At 31.5% G+C, this 15,795-nt stretch overlaps 2 long non-coding RNA genes across 4 annotated transcripts in view; both read left to right on the top strand.

The window, feature by feature from the left end:
• The window catches only part of LOC126749282 (uncharacterized), a 37,946-nt gene extending 26,737 nt beyond the window's left edge, over positions 1–11,209 (top strand). Inside the window, exon 4 of the long non-coding RNA XR_007664960.1 lies at positions 10,701–11,209. This is a non-coding gene — a long non-coding RNA (uncharacterized LOC126749282). The remainder of the gene's footprint in view (positions 1–10,700) is intronic.
• LOC126749283 (uncharacterized) lies at positions 873–3,679 on the top strand. Of its 3 annotated transcripts, XR_007664973.1 has the most exons (4): positions 873–2,562; positions 2,724–2,865; positions 2,936–3,069; positions 3,126–3,679. It is a non-coding gene; the product is annotated as an uncharacterized LOC126749283 (long non-coding RNA). The 3 variants fall into 3 exon arrangements; XR_007664974.1 differs by having other exon boundaries at positions 876–2,857; XR_007664972.1 differs by having other exon boundaries at positions 883–2,865.
• Positions 11,210–15,795: the final 4,586 nt, after the last annotated feature.

The raw sequence follows: 15,795 nt of genomic DNA, 5'->3' as shown, positions 1-15,795 counted from the left end.
ATAACTCATGACGTCACGAGATGAACACGACGCGTTTATAATTGTTGCGAGACATCCTCCATCCTTCTCTCAAACCGCTTTTCCTACTCTAACTCGTAGCGCAAACGGGCCGAATTTGCCGCCACAATACCCCGAAAACCCCGCGCTTACGTCATCTGACCATGTGCAACTCGATAGTGACGTCGTCCGTATGCCTTTACATTGGGTCAATTTGGTGCTGGACCGCCAACTATTTTGTACCATGCGTTGGCTCCCGTGGTGTCGACGGTATGACTGGTTGATTGGAACGGCTTATTTTTGGGGGTTTTTCTTAAATAACAGCGCATTGCGGAACAACGGTAACATTTGAAGAAAAACGGTTTTTAGTGGATTATAGCCAGATAGTGTCCGGTGATTTCAGAAAAAAAATGGTTTCCGTAGGTGTCATAGGTATGCCGGTATAAAGCGTCAAAGTTAAAAAAAGGTGTAGAGCAAAAACTGCTCTACGTAGAAGACTGTAGACTATGTCGAAAAATAGGATTTAAAAAGTTCTTAAAATGCTGAAAGTTTGAAATTTCTAGGTGCCGCCAATAAAGAGTTATTAAGAAAAGTAGAAAAAAACGGTCAAAAAAAGGCTCAAAAAGGGGTTTATATTTGTTAACACAGCTCACCCCGTATAATACGTAGCACCATGAATAATACCTCTATTTAATCCTAAAGGATTAAGCTTTCAAACGGTGTAAACAAAAAAAATTAAAAAAATTTTTTAGAAGTAGAAAAAAATTTATTTCTCGAAAAATTCACTTTTTTTTTTTTCGAAAAAAAAAATTTTAAGTTTGAGCTCGTTTATCTCGGAAGGAGTTTCTTTTGGAAAAAAATAGTTAAGATCAAAAAGAAAGCTACATTTACGTAGAAAAGGGCTGTTTTATTCGCATTATCGGGAACATTACCGTTTAGGCCCCACGGCCGTTTAAGTCCGCGAGGTACCGCGCAAAAAGTTCAAAATTCATTCACAGAAAAATCCGACTTCTAAAGGGTTTATCTTAAAAAGCGCCCTTTAGGAGCTGCTTTATATAAAGGCCTTTAACGTCAATGAGTTTCAGAAAAATCGGCCCGGTCAGTTTTCCACAACGACTTAATCAAATTTTTTTCGTCAAAAAACCGTTTTTTGCCACGCCCACCCCTTCGGGGTGGGCGTGGCGAAAAATTTTTTTCACCGTTATATACTCTCATCCTTCCTACATATAACGGTAAAAACCCGAAAGAAAAATTCGCCATAGAAAAAAAGTTATTAGCGTTTTTGTGTCGAAAGTCGGAACCTCCGCCAATTTTTGTCGGTGCGTTCTTACAATACGCGAAGCGTATTGTAACAAGTAGACGCTTCGCGTCTACTTTAGTCCGTGGGGACCAGTAGAAATTTTAAAAATTTTTGTCAGTACTACAAAAAAAAAATCTCCAAAATTATCCAAGGAGTGCCCTAAACACGCAGTGGGGAAGAGACCTGCCGTATCCTCATAAGGCTCTGAGTTCAAACCTTAGCCTCGGCATGGTGCTCTACCCAACTTTTTCTTTTTTTAGTACTTGGAAAACATTAACATCTATAATAAATCCAAAAATCTCATCCATTATTCTGTAAGAGACCAACATACAAAATTGACGAAACACAAAGTCACGGTCTCACAACATGTAATTAAACGGGCTACACGTGTTTCGCTCTAGTTAGAGCATCATCAGGCCTTTAGAAGCCATCCACACACTTATGCTGTAACTGATGATGCTCTAACTAGAGCGAAACACGTGTAGCCCGTTTAATTACATGTTGTGAGACCGTGACTTTGTGTTTTTCTTTGTTTTTCGTCAATCTATAGTAAATACAGAGAGAAAAGGAAAGGTCTTATTATATATTATAATCAAAAATAAATTTCATTGAAATATTACTAACTTATTTCTGGGTATCATGCTTCAGAGAACCATGATGTGTTACAATACGCTCCGCTCTTTAATTTTAGTTTAGTAGAAAATATTCTCAAAACCTACATATATCAAAATTATGTCAGGGTTCTAAAATGAATCGGTAATAAAATCGTAAACCAGATCAACATTGGAAATAATTTAAAAAATTTGCTTTGGTCCGATTGAAAAAAGTACTATACTACCAAATAGTTACATCTATTCTGTAGCAATAAAAGTTATAAAATTCTGTCTATTATTAATTTTAATATTATAAAGTGTATCGTTTAACTCTTAGCCATTATTTATAATTTAATTGTTAATTATGCCTAAAAAAACGAATTAACAACTTTGGTATTGTTTGGAAGGTAAACAGCTTAATTCCTTTATGTAAAGCCACCTTAACATGTTTTTGCATAATTCTGACTCACGTTGGTTGCTATCGGGCTTAAGCCATAAAAATCGAAGAAAAAAAGAAGAAGACGAAGAGACTTTCACTTGTCATTTCAATGTCACTTTCCGGCCCACAAGCATAAACGCCACCGGCAACGGAAGTTCCCAAAATCCAAACAAATGTTGGAAGATATTTTTAAGTCTCCGCATCTTTCTTACTTTCCTATATGAAAATAAAATGTAAGTATCACAATTACACACATACAAGTTTTTTTTTTTAATTCAGTTTCATAATTACCAATTTTTAGTGAATAATCCTGAAATTTATGAAAATACATACATTTTAAGGTTATGTCATAATGTTTTGATTGTTATATTTGATTTTGTTTTTGTTATTTTAGTGGACTACACCAACAAAGGTTATGTGTTTTGCACCAGATTGAAAGCATCATAGCGAAAAACGGACCTGTCATATCTTTAAATTTTCAAAAGAGCCCCTGGAAAAAGAAAAATGAATATCTTTGCCAAGGAATAGGTACTAAGGTATTTTTACTAAATCTTTCATTTTTTTTAATACCTAAATGAGGTAATTTATAAATTTTGTTCCTTGTAGGCAAATGGATAAAAAACCTTCAGTCCATGCATTGGTATGTAATTGTTGACAAAAATACAATGAATGGCCTCACTACTTTTCCACATGCAAAGAGGTTAACCAAGGAGAAATTAAAGAAATTGTCAAAAACCTAGGTAAGTATATACTTCCAACTTATTTTTATTTATTTCAAAGCTTGATTTTTTTCAAGGTAAATACAGAATTGCTTAGTACAAACATATCTATACCCAGTACAAGTTCGTCCACTTCTTTGAAGCATGGTACTTCAAACAGAAACACTGTCAACAATTTTGTAGAAGGTGAGCCGGTGTCAAATTCCAGTAAGGGACATGATTTCAATTTTGCACCAACAGCAGAGCTAAAATTCATTTTGCCGCAAAAAACTGGAGGATGTGAAAGAAAAAAGTGCAGAAGTTAAAATTAAGTTTTTCATATGAGCACATAAAAAATAATCATGACAAAGTTCAGTTGTATACAGGTTTGACATGTAATAAATATTTTTGTAATCTTATTAAGTTAATTAGTTTTATATATTATTTAAATAATAATTGTATACTTCACATAGAATATGCAGAAATTATATGTACATATATAAATTTTTTTATTAAGATAAGGACAACATGTATTAAAGCATAACACATAATATAAACACACACGTAATATCTTCATTAAAAATTATGATTGTATGTTATGTAGCATTAGAGCCTAAAAACATTAAGGAGAATAAAGGTCGTTATTGGCAAATGACAATATTATTTTCTCTATTTCCTACATTTTTGGTGAAGGGAATAGGCTCTGCCCTAAAAAGCCAGGTTAAACCAAGAGCAAAAAAGTTTAGGTCTCATGAGTGTAAGTAAAGTAAACCTTTCTATTAAAAAGGCCATCCAAGATAAAAAAAAATATACTAAAAATATTAATGTTAATTCTTTCGCGACATCTAGGGTGGATATGCTGAATCAACTCATCAATTAATTCACTGTCGTACTGATGAAAGTTATGGCGTATTCACCAAAGTATGCAGATAATCGCTGATTTCAAAATAATTTTATTTGCGTTTTCAAATTATGCTTAAAATTCAAAACTTCTTTTTTTACCTTAAAGGCCATGCAAAACTTAGTAGAAAAGTTTATTAAGTAAATTTTCCACGATTTATACGTGCCACAAGATAAAGGGAAAAGAGGGTCCCATTTATTAGGGTATTGGGATAAGACAACTAGGTTTTTATGTCGATTTTTTTTATTTTCCATTTTTATTTTGAAAAGCAATTGTAATAAAATATAAAAAGAATTAACAGGAAAAGAATCGGTAATAAAAGAAACTATTAACGAATTGAATCGAAGCTATAGAAGCCGAGATATTAGTAAAAATGTGGGAAAAACAAAAGAAAACTGGTTTTTTCCCACGGTACAATTTTTTTTTTTTTAAATGATTATTGACAAATTTTAAAGTAAGCCCTAAACTAACAATTTCCAGTAAAAAAACTCAATAAAAAAAAATTTTTTTTTTGGTCGAAAATCGAAAGGACCCACGAAAAATTTCGAAAAAATGATTTTTATTTTTTTCTGAATTAACTGTCAGTCTGAGAACTTTTTGTTTCAAACAAAAGTTCTCGGGAATATTACGAGGTATCCGTATGTCAAAACGAATCGGTTCTAGCTATTATAGAATCGGAGAAAATTGCAAAAAACTGTAAAACATAAATATCGAATTATCAAGAGCCCTATGGAAAAATATCAATTTTTTATTTTTTTATCCTGCACTACTTCAGAGTACCTTTAAAAAAGGTTATTATCAATTTGACTCTAAAATGAACAGAAACCCTATTTCTTTGCAATTTTCGATTTTCGAACAAAATCCGGGGTCAAAATGACCGTTTTTTCAAAATATGCTCTGAATTTAAAATTTCTTTTTTCTGGTTAAAGACCATTCAAAAACTAGTAAAAAAGCTTTATGACAAATTTTTCCACGATCCATACGAGTGCCACAATATAAATAGAAAGATTAGGTCCCATAAGAATTCATGTTTGGGGATAAGAAAACCGGGTTTTTTCGTGGATTTTTTTGATTTTTCAGTTTTATTTTTGAGAGCCAATAGTAATAAAGTATTAAAAGAATTGACAGGAGAAGAATAAGAAATAAAAGAAACCATAAACGAATTGAATCGAAGCTATAGAAGCCGAGATATAAGTAAAAATGTGGGAAAAACAAAAGAAAACTTCCTTTTTCCCACCGTACAATTTTTTTTTCCTAAAATGATTAATGGCAAATTTTAAAGTAAACCGTAAACTAACAATTTCCAGTAAAAAAACTCAATAAAAAAAAATTTTTTTTTTGGTCGAAAATCGAAAGGGGTATACCCACGAAAAATTTCGAAAAAATGATTTTTATTTTTTTCTGAATTAACTGTGAGTCTGAGAACTTTTTGTTTCAAACAAAAGTTCTCGGGAATATTACGAGATATCCGTATGTCAAAACGAATCGGTTCTAGCTATCATAGAATCGGAGAAAATTGAAAAAAACTGTAAAACATAAATATCGAATTATCAAGAGCCCTATGGCAAAATTTTAACTTTTTATTTTCCTATCCTGTACTACTTTAGAGTACCTTTAAAAAAGATTATTACCGATTTGACTCTAAAATGAACGGAAAACCTATTTCTTTGCATTTTTCGATTTTCGAACAAAATCCGGGTCAAAATGACCATTTTTTCAAAATATGCTCCGAATTCAAAATTTCTTTTTTCTGGTTAAAGACCATTCAAAAACTAGTAAAAAAGCTTAATGACAAATTTTTCCACGATCCATACGAGTGCCACAATATAAATAGAAAGATTAGGTCCCATAAGAATTCATGTTTGGGGATAAGAAAACCGGGTTTTTTCGTGGATTTTTTTGATTTTTCAGTTTTATTTTTGAGAACCAATAGTAACTGGATATAAAAAGAATTGACAGGAGAAGAATAAGGAATAAAAGAAACCATAAACGAATTGAATCAAAGCTACAGAACCCGCGATACTATAGTAAAAATGTGGGAAAAACAAAAGAAAACTGGTTTTTTCCCACCGTACAATTTTTTTTCCTAAAACGATTATTGGCAAATTTTAAAGTAAGCCCTAAACTAACAATTTCCAGTAAAAAAGCCCAATAAAAAAATATTTTTTTTTTTGGTCGAAAATCGAAAGGGGTATACCTACGAAAAATTTCGAAAAAATGGTTTTTATTTTTTTATAAATAAACTATAACTCTGATAACTTTTTGTATTAAATAAAAGTTCTTGGGTATATTAAGAGGTATTCGCCTGTCAAAACGAATTGGTTCTAGCTAATATAGAATCGGAGAAAATTGAAAAAAACTGTAAAACATAAATATCGAATTATCAAGAGCCCTATGGCAAAATTTTAATTTTTTATTTTCCTATCCTGTACTACTTTAGAGTACCTTTAAAAAAGATTATTACCGATTTGACTCTAAAATGAACGGAAAACCTATTTCTTTGCATTTTTCGATTTTCGAACAAAATCCGGGTCAAAATGACCATTTTTTCAAAATATGCTCCGAATTCAAAATTTCTTTTTTCTGGTTAAAGACCATTCAAAAACTAGTAAAAAAGCTTTATGACAAATTTTTCCACGATTCATACGAGTGTCACAATCTAAAGAGGAAGATCAGGTCCCATAAGAAGCAATGTATTAGGATAGGAAAAAGTGGTTTGTTTCTTGTTTTTTTTTTTAATTTTTATTTTAAAAGGCAATTATAATAAAATAAAAAAAATTTAAAGAAAAAAAAAACGAATAAAAAAATTTATTAACTTATTGAATTGAAGCTATGAAAGCCGTGATCTCAATAATATAGTAAAAAAAATATAAAAATACACCTTTTTTTGACACCGCATTAATGTCTTTTTTTTCTAAATTGATAAACTATTAATATAAATTTATTACCAATTTAGCAACCCCCACTAAAAGAACCCTAACTAAAATAAAACTATTATTACTATTATTTTTTTTCCAGATATTTATACCTTGTCCTAACCTTTATGCTGCTATTACTATTATTATAAATATTATCTTTCTTGTCAATGTCCTTAAACCTTAAAACACCCTTTATAATATGATTAATATAATTATAAGTAATATTTTCCTTATAAATGCCTTAAAACCTTAAAACCCCCCGTATAATTCTATTTCCATACTATTATTATTCTCATAAATGTTCCGTAATATCAATACCCTCTGTATATTTCAAATATATATTTCTTAATATTTATATTCATTTTATTTATCCTAGTAATTTATCAAGAAACCGCGTAAAATTGTCCCCATAATACTAATAATATTCATTAATAAAATAACTCATGACGTCACGAGATGAACACGACGCGTTTATAATTGTTGCGAGACATCCTCCATCCTTCTCTCAAACCGCTTTTCCTACTCTAACTCGTAGCGCAAACGGGCCGAATTTGCCGCCACAATACCCCGAAAACCCCGCGCTTACGTCATCTGACCATGTGCAACTCGATAGTGACGTCGTCCGTATGCCTTTACATTGGGTCAATTTGGTGCTGGACCGCCAACTATTTTGTACCATGCGTTGGCTCCCGTGGTGTCGACGGTATGACTGGTTGATTGGAACGGCTTATTTTTGGGGGTTTTTCTTAAATAACAGCGCATTGCGGAACAACGGTAACATTTGAAGAAAAACGGTTTTTAGTGGATTATAGCCAGATAGTGTCCGGTGATTTCAGAAAAAAAATGGTTTCCGTAGGTGTCATAGGTATGCCGGTATAAAGCGTCAAAGTTAAAAAAAGGTGTAGAGCAAAAACTGCTCTACGTAGAAGACTGTAGACTATGTCGAAAAATAGGATTTAAAAAGTTCTTAAAATGCTGAAAGTTTGAAATTTCTAGGTGCCGCCAATAAAGAGTTATTAAGAAAAGTAGAAAAAAACGGTCAAAAAAAGGCTCAAAAAGGGGTTTATATTTGTTAACACAGCTCACCCCGTATAATACGTAGCACCATGAATAATACCTCTATTTAATCCTAAAGGATTAAGCTTTCAAACGGTGTAAACAAAAAAAATTAAAAAAATTTTTTAGAAGTAGAAAAAAATTTATTTCTCGAAAAATTCACTTTTTTTTTTTTCGAAAAAAAAAATTTTAAGTTTGAGCTCGTTTATCTCGGAAGGAGTTTCTTTTGGAAAAAAATAGTTAAGATCAAAAAGAAAGCTACATTTACGTAGAAAAGGGCTGTTTTATTCGCATTATCGGGAACATTACCGTTTAGGCCCCACGGCCGTTTAAGTCCGCGAGGTACCGCGCAAAAAGTTCAAAATTCATTCACAGAAAAATCCGACTTCTAAAGGGTTTATCTTAAAAAGCGCCCTTTAGGAGCTGCTTTATATAAAGGCCTTTAACGTCAATGAGTTTCAGAAAAATCGGCCCGGTCAGTTTTCCACAACGACTTAATCAAATTTTTTTCGTCAAAAAACCGTTTTTTGCCACGCCCACCCCTTCGGGGTGGGCGTGGCGAAAAATTTTTTTCACCGTTATATACTCTCATCCTTCCTACATATAACGGTAAAAACCCGAAAGAAAAATTCGCCATAGAAAAAAAGTTATTAGCGTTTTTGTGTCGAAAGTCGGAACCTCCGCCAATTTTTGTCGGTGCGTTCTTACAATACGCGAAGCGTATTGTAACAAGTAGACGCTTCGCGTCTACTTTAGTCCGTGGGGACCAGTAGAAATTTTAAAAATTTTTGTCAGTACTACAAAAAAAAAATCTCCAAAATTATCCAAGGAGTGCCCTAAACACGCAGTGGGGAAGAGACCTGCCGTATCCTCATAAGGCTCTGAGTTCAAACCTTAGCCTCGGCATGGTGCTCTACCCAACTTTATCTTTTTTTAGTACTTGGAAAACATTAACATCTATAATAAATCCAAAAATCTCATCCATTATTCTCTAAGAGACCAACATACAAAATTGACGAAACACAAAGTCACGGTCTCACAACATGTAATTAAACGGGCTACACGTGTTTCGCTCTAGTTAGAGCATCATCAGGCCTTTAGAAGCCATCCACACACTTATGCTGTAACTGATGATGCTCTAACTAGAGCGAAACACGTGTAGCCCGTTTAATTACATGTTGTGAGACCGTGACTTTGTGTTTTTCTTTGTTTTTCGTCAATCTATAGTAAATACAGAGAGAAAAGGAAAGGTCTTATTATATATTATAATCAAAAATAAATTTCATTGAAATATTACTAACTTATTTCTGGGTATCATGCTTCAGAGAACCATGATGTGTTACAATACGCTCCGCTCTTTAATTTTAGTTTAGTAGAAAATATTCTCAAAACCTGCATATATCAAAATTATGTCAGGGTTCTAAAATGAATCGGTAATAAAATCGTAAACCAGATCAACATTGGAAATAATTTAAAAAATTTGCTTTGGTCCGATTGAAAAAAGTACTATACTACCAAATAGTTACATCTATTCTGTAGCAATAAAAGTTATAAAATTCTGTCTATTATTAATTTTAATATTATAAAGTGTATCGTTTAACTCTTAGCCATTATTTACAATTTAATTGTTAATTATGCCTAAAAAAACGAATTAACAACTTTGGTATTGTTTGGAAGGTAAACAGCTTAATTCCTTTATGTAAAGCCACCTTAACATGTTTTTGCATAATTCTGACTCACGTTGGTTGCTATCGGGCTTAAGCCATAAAAATCGAAGAAAAAAAGAAGAAGACGAAGAGACTTTCACTTGTCATTTCAATGTCACTTTCCGGCCCACAAGCATAAACGCCACCGGCAACGGAAGTTCCCAAAATCCAAACAAATGTTGGAAGATATTTTTAAGTCTCCGCATCTTTCTTACTTTCCTATATGAAAATAAAATGTAAGTATCACAATTACACACATACAAGTTTTTTTTTTTAATTCAGTTTCATAATTACCAATTTTTAGTGAATAATCCTGAAATTTATGAAAATACATACATTTTAAGGTTATGTCATAATGTTTTGATTGTTATATTTGATTTTGTTTTTGTTATTTTAGTGGACTACACCAACAAAGGTTATGTGTTTTGCACCAGATTGAAAGCATCATAGCGAAAAACGGACCTGTCATATCTTTAAATTTTCAAAAGAGCCCCTGGAAAAAGAAAAATGAATATCTTTGCCAAGGAATAGGTACTAAGGTATTTTTACTAAATCTTTCATTTTTTTTAATACCTAAATGAGGTAATTTATAAATTTTGTTCCTTGTAGGCAAATGGATAAAAAACCTTCAGTCCATGCATTGGTATGTAATTGTTGACAAAAATACAATGAATGGCCTCACTACTTTTCCACATGCAAAGAGGTTAACCAAGGAGAAATTAAAGAAATTGTCAAAAACCTAGGTAAGTATATACTTCCAACTTATTTTTATTTATTTCAAAGCTTGATTTTTTTCAAGGTAAATACAGAATTGCTTAGTACAAACATATCTATACCCAGTACAAGTTCGTCCACTTCTTTGAAGCATGGTACTTCAAACAGAAACACTGTCAACAATTTTGTAGAAGGTGAGCCGGTGTCAAATTCCAGTAAGGGTCATGATTTCAATTCAATTTTGCACCAACAGCAGAGCTAAAATTCATTTTGCCGCAAAAAACTGGAGGATGTGAAAGAAAAAAGTGTAGAAGTTAAAATTAAGTTTTTCATATGAGCACATAAAAAATAATCATGACAAAGTTCAGTTGTATACAGGTTTGACATGTAATAAATATTTTTGTAATCTTATTAAGTTAATTAGTTTTATACATTATTTAAATAATAATTGTATACTTCACATAGAATATGCAGAAATTATATGTACATATATAATTTTTTTTATTAAGATAAGGACAACATGTATTAAAGCATAACACATAATATAGACACACACGTAATATCTTCATTAAAAATTATGATTGTATGTTATGTAGCATTAGAGCCTAAAAACATTAAGGAGAATAAAGGTCGTTATTGGCAAATGACAATATTATTTTCTCTATTTCCTACATTTTTGGTGAAGGGAATAGGCTCTGCCCTAAAAAGCCAGGTTAAACCAAGAGCAAAAAAGTTTAGGTCTCATGAGTGTAAGTAAAGTAAACCTTTCTATTAAAAAGGCCATCCAAGATAAAAAAAAATATACTAAAAATATTAATGTTAATTCTTTAGCGACATCTAGGGTGGATATGCTGAATCAACTCATCAATTAATTCACTGTCGTACTGATGAAAGTTATGGCGTATTCACCAAAGTATGCAGATAATCGCTGAATTCAAAATAATTTTATTTGCGTTATTAAATTATGCTTAAAATTCAAAACTTCTTTTTTTACCTTAAAGGCCATGCAAAACTTAGTAGAAAAGTTTATTAAGTAAATTTTCCACGATTTATACGTGCCACAAGATAAAGGGAAAAGAGGGTCCCATTTATTAGGGTATTGGGATAAGACAACTAGGTTTTTATGTCGATTTTTTTTATTTTCCATTTTTATTTTGAAAAGCAATTGTAATAAAATATAAAAGGAATTGACAGGAAAAGAATCGGTAATAAAAGAAACTATTAACGAATTGAATCGAAGCTATAGAAGCCGAGATATTAGTAAAAATGTGGGAAAAACAAAAGAAAACTGGTTTTTTCCCACGGTACAATTTTTTTTTTTTTAAATGATTATTGACAAATTTTAAAGTAAGCCCTAAACTAACAATTTCCAGTAAAAAAACTCAATAAAAAAAAAATTTTTTTTTTGGTCGAAAATCGAAAGGGGTATACCCACGAAAAATTTCGAAAAAATGATTTTTATTTTTTTCTGAATTAACTGTAAGTCTGAGAACTTTTTGTTTCAAACAAAAGTTCTCGGGAATATTACGAGGTATCCGTATGTCAAAACGAATCGGTTCTAGCTATTATAGAATCGGAGAAAATTGCAAAAAACTGTAAAACATAAATATCGAATTATCAAGAGCCCTATGGAAAAATATCAATTTTTTATTTTTCTATCCTGCACTACTTCAGAGTACCTTTAAAAAAGGTTATTACCAATTTGACTCTAAAATGAACAGAAACCCTATTTCTTTGCAATTTTCGATTTTCGAACAAAATCCGGGGTCAAAATGACCATTTTTTCAAAATATGCTCTGAATTTAAAATTTCGTTTTTCTGGTTAAAGACCATTCAAAAACTAGTAAAAAAGCTTTATGACAAATTTTTCCACGATCCATACGAGTGCCACAATATAAATAGAAAGATTAGGTCCCATAAGAATTCATGTTTGGGGATAAGAAAACCGGGTTTTTTCGTGGATTTTTTTGATTTTTCAGTTTTATTTTTGAGAGCCAATAGTAATAAAGTATTAAAAGAATTGACAGGAGAAGAATAAGAAATAAAAGAAACCATAAACGAATTGAATCGAAGCTATAGAAGCCGAGATATAAGTAAAAATGTGGGAAAAACAAAAGAAAACTTCCTTTTTCCCACCGTACAATTTTTTTTTCCTAAAATGATTAATGGCAAATTTTAAAGTAAACCGTAAACTAACAATTTCCAGTAAAAAAACTCAATAAAAAAAAATTTTTTTTTTGGTCGAAAATCGAAAGGGGTATACCCACGAAAAATTTCGAAAAAATGATTTTTATTTTTTTCTGAATTAACTGTGAGTCTGAGAACTTTTTGTTTCAAACAAAAGTTCTCGGGAATATTACGAGATATCCGTATGTCAAAACGAATCGGTTCTAGCTATCATAGAATCGGAGAAAATTGAAAAAAACTGTAAAACATAAATATCGAATTATCAAGAGCCCTATGGCAAAATTTTAACTTTTTATTTTCCTATCCTGTACTACTTTAGAGTACCTTTAAAAAAGATTATTACCGATTTGACTCTAAAATGAACGGAAAACCTATTTCTTTGCATTTTTCGATTTTCGAACAAAATCCGGGTCAAAATGACCATTTTTTCAAAATATGCTCCGAATTCAAAATTTCTTTTTTCTGGTTAAAGACCATTCAAAAACTAGTAAAAAAGCTTAATGACAAATTTTTCCACGATCCATACGAGTGCCACAATATAAATAGAAAGATTAGGTCCCATAAGAATTCATGTTTGGGGATAAGAAAACCGGGTTTTTTCGTGGATTTTTTTGATTTTTCAGTTTTATTTTTGAGAACCAATAGTAACTGGATATAAAAAGAATTGACAGGAGAAGAATAAGGAATAAAAGAAACCATAAACGAATTGAATCAAAGCTACAGAACCCGCGATACTATAGTAAAAATGTGGGAAAAACAAAAGAAAACTGGTTTTTTCCCACCGTACAATTTTTTTTCCTAAAACGATTATTGGCAAATTTTAAAGTAAGCCCTAAACTAACAATTTCCAGTAAAAAAGCCCAATAAAAAAATAATTTTTTTTTTGGTCGAAAATCGAAAGGGGTATACCCACGAAAAATTTCGAAAAAATGGTTTTTATTTTTTTATAAATAAACTATAACTCTGATAACTTTTTGTATTAAATAAAAGTTCTTGGGTATATTAAGAGGTATTCGCCTGTCAAAACGAATTGGTTCTAGCTAATATAGAATCGGAGAAAATTGAAAAAAACTGTAAAACATAAATATCGAATTATCAAGAGCCCTATGGCAAAATTTTAATTTTTTATTTTCCTATCCTGTACTACTTTAGAGTACCTTTAAAAAAGATTATTACCGATTTGACTCTAAAATGAACGGAAAACCTATTTCTTTGCATTTTTCGATTTTCGAACAAAATCCGGGTCAAAATGACCATTTTTTCAAAATATGCTCCGAATTCAAAATTTCTTTTTTCTGGTTAAAGACCATTCAAAAACTAGTAAAAAAGCTTTATGACAAATTTTTCCACGATTCATACGAGTGTCACAATCTAAAGAGGAAGATCAGGTCCCATAAGAAGCAATGTATTAGGATAGGAAAAAGTGGTTTGTTTCTTGTTTTTTTTTTTTAATTTTTATTTTAAAAGGCAATTATAATAAAATAAAAAAAATTTAAAGAAAAAAAAAACGAATAAAAAAATTTATTAACTTATTGAATTGAAGCTATGAAAGCCGTGATCTCAATAATATAGTAAAAAAAATATAAAAATACACCTTTTTTTGACACCGCATTAATGTCTTTTTTTTCTAAATTGATAAACTATTAATATAAATTTATTACCAATTTAGCAACCCCCACTAAAAGAACCCTAACTAAAATAAAACTATTATTACTATTATTTTTTTTCCAGATATTTATACCTTGTCCTAACCTTTATGCTGCTATTACTATTATTATAAATATTATCTTTCTTGTCAATGTCCTTAAACCTTAAAACACCCTTTATAATATGATTAATATAATTATAAGTAATATTTTCCTTATAAATGCCTTAAAACCTTAAAACCCCCCGTATAATTCTATTTCCATACTATTATTATTCTCATAAATGTTCCGTAATATCAATACCCTCTGTATATTTCAAATATATATTTCTTAATATTTATATTCATTTTATTTATCCTAGTAATTTATCAAGAAACCGCGTAAAATTGTCCCCATAATACTAATAATATTCATTAATAAAATAACTCATGACGTCACGAGATGAACACGACGCGTTTATAATTGTTGCGAGACATCCTCCATCCTTCTCTCAAACCGCTTTTCCTACTCTAACTCGTAGCGCAAACGGGCCGAATTTGCCGCCACAATACCCCGAAAACCCCGCGCTTACGTCATCTGACCATGTGCAACTCGATAGTGACGTCGTCCGTATGCCTTTACATTGGGTCAATTTGGTGCTGGACCGCCAACTATTTTGTACCATGCGTTGGCTCCCGTGGTGTCGACGGTATGACTGGTTGATTGGAACGGCTTATTTTTGGGGGTTTTTCTTAAATAACAGCGCATTGCGGAACAACGGTAACATTTGAGGAAAAACGGTTTTTAGTGGATTATAGCCAGATAGTGTCCGGTGATTTCAGAAAAAAAATGGTTTCCGTAGGTGTCATAGGTATGCCGGTATAAAGCGTCAAAGTTAAAAAAAGGTGTAGAGCAAAAACTGCTCTACGTAGAAGACTGTAGACTATGTCGAAAAATAGGATTTAAAAAGTTCTTAAAATGCTGAAAGTTTGAAATTTCTAGGTGCCGCCAATAAAGAGTTATTAAGAAAAGTAGAAAAAAACGGTCAAAAAAAGGCTCAAAAAGGGGTTTATATTTGTTAACACAGCTCACCCCGTATAATACGTAGCACCATGAATAATACCTCTATTTAATCCTAAAGGATTAGGCTTTCAAACGGTGTAAACAAAAAAAATTAAAAAAATTTTTTAGAAGTAGAAAAAAATTTATTTCTCGAAAAATTCACTTTTTTTTTTTTCGAAAAAAAAAATTTTAAGTTTGAGCTCGTTTATCTCGGAAGGAGTTTCTTTTGGAAAAAAATAATTAAGATCAAAAAGAAAGCTACATTTACGTAGAAAAGGGCTGTTTTATTCGCATTATCGGGAACATTACCGTTTAGGCCCCACGGCCGTTTAAGTCCGCGAGGTACCGCGCAAAAAGTTCAAAATTCATTCACAGAAAAATCCGACTTCTAAAGGGTTTATCTTAAAAAGCGCCCTTTAGGAGCTGCTTTATATAAAGGCCTTTAACGTCAATGAGTTTCAGAAAAATCGGCCCGGTCAGTTTTCCACAACGACTTAATCAAATTTTTTTCGTCAAAAAACCGTTTTTTGCCACGCCCACCCCTTCGGGGTGGGCGTGGCGAAAAATTTTTTTTACCGTTATATACTCTCATCCTTCCT

Source organism: Anthonomus grandis, chromosome 23, assembly GCF_022605725.1.
Source record: "Anthonomus grandis grandis chromosome 23, icAntGran1.3, whole genome shotgun sequence".
Classification (NCBI taxonomy): domain Eukaryota; kingdom Metazoa; phylum Arthropoda; class Insecta; order Coleoptera; family Curculionidae; genus Anthonomus; species Anthonomus grandis.
The sequence above is the reverse complement of the archived record's forward strand: the minus strand, read 5'-3'. Positions and strand labels throughout refer to the sequence as shown.